The following is a 6,252-nucleotide window of genomic DNA, read 5'->3' on the forward strand; positions in this document are numbered from 1 at the left end:
TTACAAATTAAATTAAAAAAAAACAACTCCCATTCTTTCCGATTGTTTGGAGTTTACAGTACATTTGTTCCTCTCCCTCCCACCAGAAAGTTAATAAATATTCTCCCTCAAATAATAAAAAATCAACTCTAAACTCTTGCCGAATGTTTAGAGTTGAGAGGACATATGCTATTCGCTTCCCAGCCCTCACAAAGTTAATGAACAATCTGAATTAAATTTTAAAAAATCAACTCTAAGCTCTTTTCAAAAGTTTACAACTCAGAAATATCCATAGAATCCGATATAGCCTCAACTCTAAACGAACTCACAGCTTGCCCTAAACTCCTGGAAATATTTGAGAGTTCAATTCTAAACTCGTTCCGCTAAGAAGAGCCTTTTCTCCAAACTCTCAACTATCGTAATAGTTCAGAATTCGTATTTTTTAATGAATTAGTAATGTTTATCAATGTCGGCGCGCGTGGGAGAAGGGAGGCGATCGTTTTCTCTTAACCGTTACCTATTGAAACAGCTCAGAGTTCAGAGAAGTTGCCCTCCCCCCTTCCTAATATTCTGACCGATAATACAGGTCTGCACTTAATCGAAGAAAAAATAAAAAATTTTACATTTTATTTTTATTTTGTCATTTAAAGATTACCTGGGAATGACCCACCATGGCGAAAAATCAATTTTTAAAAATTTACGTTTCCCGCGTAAGCTCTTTACTTCTTCAGTCTCTTTAAGATATTCATTGTGTAATGAGCCTTCTGTCCGTTAAATCTTAGAGATATTTCAAAATTGAAATTATCTTAAAAGTTAACAAACGTGTTTGCTTCTTTAACCCCATAATGCAGTATAACAGCACCAGAATAACTTGAAAATCCAATTTCATAGCACAGTTTTTGTATGCAAACACCGAAAATTTAATATGAAAAAAATTACTACTACACGGAGAGAAAAATTCTTTAAAAATTACGTGCTTGTTCCGTAACCTGCCAGTCAAAACAGTATTCAGTAAAAATGACGGAACAGTTACGCACTTTTTCAGTGACCTTTCAGGAAAAAGTCCAGAACGTTCAGGAAAGAGTAGGGAACGTTCCGTGAAAAAATGTGGAACTGTTCCGTAATTTTTACTGAATACTGTTTTGACTGGCAGGTTACGGAACAGGCACGCAATTTTTAAAGGATTTTTCTCTCCGTGTATATCTGGCCATGTACATAAATTGAAATGGTCAAAAGTTCATGTACTCTTTGAATTAAATTTTTAGTTACACAAAATGGAAGGTTGAAATTAATTTTTGACATTTTCGAATGTGATTTCCGAGAATAACGATGCCATACTGTCTGGCATGACAAGTTCACATAAATACTCCAGTAATTCAGCAATTATAAAAAAATCAACGGTCTATTTTGCCCGGCCGGTGCATTTTGCCCCACCCTTTGTTATAAAAAATGTGTGGTGTCAGATGGTATGACCCTAGTGGATCTTTTATCAACCCTTCCCAGTACCTGCGCGCTACGCGGTATCCCAGCCTAAATCCCTACCCGCATTTTCCTCTAGTTAACTTATAACTAACTGCCACATGCACTGGTTCATTTTCCGACGATGAAAAATTTTCACCGTCGGGACTCGAACCTGCGCTGCCGATGCTTTGGTCATAGGGCCAGCACGCTGACGACGAGCCCAAAGACATCCGCACCCTTTGTTATATTTCTTTCCTCGTGAAAACGAAGGTCCACATTAGAGAAATCTCTCACGACCAATCCCGAAATATCCTGCAAAGCCTCGTTTTCTCCCGAGTTCTCGGGTCTGACGATGCCACAATGATCTCTTCGCAAGTCCTTATATTAGTGCAGTAACTGATTTTTTAAGACGCAATATAACTACTTTAAATCATCTCACTATAAGAGGAGGAAGACTTACAGTATTTTCAACTGATTGTAGATACATCTGAATGATCGGGAACTATGAATGGTACTCTCATACAATGCTTGCGTGAATAACCAAATTTGGTAAAGCAATAGACTAGGTGGGTGAGAATTTGTGTTGAATCGTTTGCTATATCTGAACTGTCTGTTAATAAGTATACCTCTGGCAGTTTTTTGGGCACAATGAACGTATCTGTGGGTGACATATGCATAAAAAATTGATAAATTCTTTCGTATTGCAAATTGGAAATAATGGAGAGATACATATTTCACATATATGAAATCTTAATTAAAAAAAAATAATGTGAGGATTCTGATCTACCCCTCAAAGAAGAAATCTTATTTATAGACTTACGATCTCAATTTCATTTTTTCACAGGATGCTAATTCAGACTTAGATAAGGGCTAATTGGAGATGTTTGTAAAACTAAATTTTTTAAAGATTACACTTTAATCTTTTGGTTCGATCAAGTCCATCTTTTTGAAAATGTTAAATTGATTCGCTGAAAACTACATCTGGAGGTTCGAAAGGTTACTTTGACGCGTTCAAAAGACTTTTTTTCTACAATAATTTTCAGGGGATGAGAAATTGCACATCTCATTATTAGTTGCGTACAATCAAATAACAACTCATTGGATATCGTTCTGAAAGTCTAAAGTGAAGTACTATATTTGGTGTCTCCAAATGAGACTTTCACGTGTTGTATTCAATTTTTGAAGAACTTAAAACCAGATTTAGTAAAGTTTGCTGTTTAAAGTTGTTGCACCTAAAAACAAGATTCCTTCTGTGTGTCTGACGTTCACCGCAAACCCAACGGGTTCTTCAAATTCATGTGACATGTACTTGTATGTTAATATTGATACTGTATACAGGTGAGTATTTCATAATTAGCATTTTCATGATTATATTTCTTGAAATATTTGTAGACTGTACTTACTGCTTTTGTCCTCTTTTCTTGTCACAGGTGTACTTGTGTCCTCTGTTGATGAACTCATTTTGGCCCTCGCCTGCGTTCACCCATGGACCCTCGTCATCCATAGTAATTACCGTATACAGACACCCGATAGTGGATGTAATGCGTTAGGCAAACAGCGCCCGTGATAGGGACTAACGCAATTTCCCAGAAGTACCGAAATTTCGAGCAAGTCGTATTCTAATATGATTAAATTAAATAAAGTTGATCACCTATTCGTACACAACGTAAGTATTTTTATATTATCGTACAAAAGACCAAAAAAAAATCAATTAATGGACTTCTTCAGTTACCGTATCATTTGAGTTGAAGAAACTCACTTTTGGAAATCCAAACACAATTTATCGATATTTGGTAAACCTAGTGATACCCTAGGTTTACCCGATATTTTACTGTGAAAAGGAAAGGAATGTAATATCTTCCGACTATTTGTGGAATTTGTTTTCAACTTTCCTAAATTGCAGAAACCACAATAGATGAAAACGTCAACAAGTGTATAATATCGATCGATTAGCTTCGAAAATAAATTTCTAAGTATCCTCTTGCACCCTTCGCCTTCGTGAAAACATTCCAACAGCCTTGATGGGTAGGCAGAAGAAATAAACCAGAAAAAAATAGCACACACATCCAAAACGTGTTAAAACCCACCCAACTTAATAGAGCATAGGAAAATTAACATTGGTCTGTTTTTTCTGTTGTTCATTTCTTCAGGGATGTGTCTTGATGATGTTAATACTTCACGAAAAGCGTCAAAAAAGATTACATCATTTTATTAGCATAGAATGCTGATTGACGAAGTATAATAGAAAAAGCGGTTTTTGAAAAATTAAATTCTTACCTATGCCTATACATGGAGATACAATGGAAATGGATGCTTCAAAGCTTGATGGAGAATCTCTTCACCCGACTAATGATTACTATCAAAAGGATGTAGCCCTGGTGGAACGAGCCTCACGTACATCGCTGCTGTGAATCAAATCTGGATTCCCAGTACTTTTAACAATATCGAAGGTGTTCCTTTATAATTGACCGGCAGAGGGGGCAATCAATTATATGATAACGTTATTCCTATAATCTCTGACGAAATTGTAGATTTGTGTTGTATAGTTTTATTCCAGTAGCTCTCAGTAGTATGTGCAGAATAGAAACTAATAAAATTGGTAATAAGGAAAACTGATTAAAAAAAAAAAAGCAATGGAAAACGTGGTAGAGGACGGCGTTCCTAATGGGTTTAATAGTGATGGACATGCGTATGTTATCAAGTCTCGTAGTAGGAAACAAATGTGAGTAAATTTTTTAAATACACCCAACATTAAATTATAACCCCAATAATCGTCCCGGAGAAAATGGTAAGATGGGTCGTGCAAGTATTCGCATCATATCAATAACCTACTGCAAATTCGACATCAATTTCGTTCTTATTCAGGAGAGAGGAGTAATTATTTGTTTTTTATAAGTAATTCACCTTGCAAAGTATGAGAAAGTCTACTGTAAAGAGAACTCTTATTGGTAATTTCACCAATGCCTATGCTTTACTAGCTAGTGATCAAAGACCTTCCATTCCTGAATGTTTTTATTAAACTCGGCTTGGTTAGTATACTGAAGTCAACATAAGTTTTTCTTTCGAGAAAGAGGGTGGGAAACACGAGTTTCTATGTAAAATTCATGTGGCGGGGGTAGGTTGTCAAGGCAAAACTTATGTTGACTTCAGTATATATGAGACTTAGCATCATTAGTCACATAAGCAAACAATCGCCGGCGTGTTATTCAGGATGGAGCGTTGTCGAATTCACTCGGAATTGCCCGGGCGCGTCTGTAGTGAGTGATATCGCTTAACGGGCAATTTCATTTAACGTGAGAAATGAATTTTTCTTCGCTCGAACTAATTAATTTTCGTCAGGAACGCGGGACATAATTTTCGTTGATACAATAATTTCCCCAACTGTTGAGCTGACGATAATACAATAAATTAGCCCAAACTTTCCTACAAATGTAAAGCGATTTTTTGCATTGCGTGACAATAGAATCTACAATAACTGCCCCCGCTCTCCCCCACTCATTTACCTTCGCCCTTGGACATCAAAATGACTGAAAAAACGAATAAAAGAAAAATAATTAAGTGTTATCAATCAACTAATCTTGTTACAGTTATTATCAGTGTGCACTTCGTGGTTCCACTAAATGTGAAACAAGAGCTCATTTCAGGATTGCAGGACATTCTGGTTGCAGGATTACAGTGATATTTTGAACCACGATAAATGGAAACACTTAAGATATTATGAAGAGGGAGATGTTACAGTTGAGACTATTTATGCCACGGATAATTCAGCAATACCCATTATTGCAGATCGTTAATTTCTTCAACAGACAGAAATCACGGAGTTATTCATTGATGCAACATTTAACGTGTGTCCGAATAAACCCAAAGTTCGACAATTCCTGACAGTTATAGGATAAGTTGATGATGCGGTATGGATATTGATAATTTACAAGGCCATTAATAATCTAAATCAGATATAAATTCATAGCAGGACTGAGACAGATTGTATAATTTAAACAATAAACGATGTAGAAAATTCTTTTCTTTCCTAACTCTTTTCTGTGAAAAATGATTGTTCGTATTTTTTCCTTTCGATCTTACACAAGGCATCATTAACTTCGGATTCTAAACACCACCAAAATCTTTTAGAAAAAGTAGTTGCAATTGTTCTCAATTTCACGTAATGTGCAATATCCTTGAAGATAACACTGAAACACTGTGAGAGTGAAGCAAAATGGAACGTTTTCGATGGTCAATAACTCGGAAATGGCAAAATGAAATAGAATAATTTATCTTTCATTTCCAAGGTTAAAAACTGAACTTCAAATAAAAAAAAATAGGATTTTACTACACAGATCCCAAGTTATTGACGATTGAAGGCGCTCCATTTGCTCCACCCCCCCTTACTTCATTGCTTATTAAACTGAGCATATCCCATAGTTTGGACAAAGAATAACTTCGGTTCAGAAAAATTTTTCTGACCCAATGATATTAACTATTCACAAAGTAGAATAAAAAGGATCTAGACATGTGCAGATGGATTGTAGATGGGTTGTCTGATTACTTTGTCACAAGAATAACTGATTCGTTACCATGTTGTTTCACAATTTATGGGTTCAATTCAATTATTGACTTATTGGTGACTGCTGTGTAAAATAGTTTTACACATACTAAAAAAAGAGGCACTAACACATGTGACAATAACTTATACATCACGTAGTTTTCATCTTCATGGTAGAATAAATTCGATCTGTTTAAAGCATTCATTGTACATTTAGATGTGCACTTTATGCATGTGTCAGTGTCATTGGAATTAATGTAGATAAACATGAT

The 6,252-nt window shown here is 35.6% G+C and overlaps 1 long non-coding RNA gene across 1 annotated transcript; it reads left to right on the forward strand.

The window, feature by feature from the left end:
* The first annotated feature begins 3,966 nt into the window (after window positions 1–3,966).
* On the forward strand, window positions 3,967–5,458 carry LOC105272745 (uncharacterized). Its single transcript, XR_892824.1, has 2 exons — window positions 3,967–4,162; window positions 5,028–5,458. It is a non-coding gene; the product is annotated as an uncharacterized lncRNA (long non-coding RNA).
* Window positions 5,459–6,252: the final 794 nt, after the last annotated feature.

Source organism: Fopius arisanus, unplaced genomic scaffold (assembly GCF_000806365.1).
Source record: "Fopius arisanus strain USDA-PBARC FA_bdor unplaced genomic scaffold, ASM80636v1 scaffold00261, whole genome shotgun sequence".
NCBI classification, from domain to species: Eukaryota; Metazoa; Arthropoda; class Insecta; order Hymenoptera; family Braconidae; genus Fopius; species Fopius arisanus.